Raw genomic sequence first — 311 nt, forward strand, 5'->3', positions numbered from 1 at the left:
ACACATGGTTTAGACACAGAAGAAAACACCCCCCCCCCCCCCACACTCTCCAGGGGACTGACTGACAGGCTTAATGACACTGTCGGGGTAACAGCTCGTCTCCAACTCATTTTCCAATGTGATTGAAGTTCGCAGTGGGTAGCTTTTCATCAGCGTTGAGCAGACAAAAGGGACCTTTTGATTGTTGTCTTTGCGGGTGTGTGCAGTTTGTGTGTGTGTGTGCTTGTGTGTGCACACCTCCGCCTGCAGGTCTGAAGAGATGCACCAGAATAAAATCACTTTATGGTTATTGTCGGCGCTGCGTTGGATTC

This window comes from Etheostoma spectabile, unplaced genomic scaffold, assembly GCF_008692095.1.
Source record: "Etheostoma spectabile isolate EspeVRDwgs_2016 unplaced genomic scaffold, UIUC_Espe_1.0 scaffold452, whole genome shotgun sequence".
NCBI lineage: Eukaryota > Metazoa > Chordata > Actinopteri > Perciformes > Percidae > Etheostoma > Etheostoma spectabile.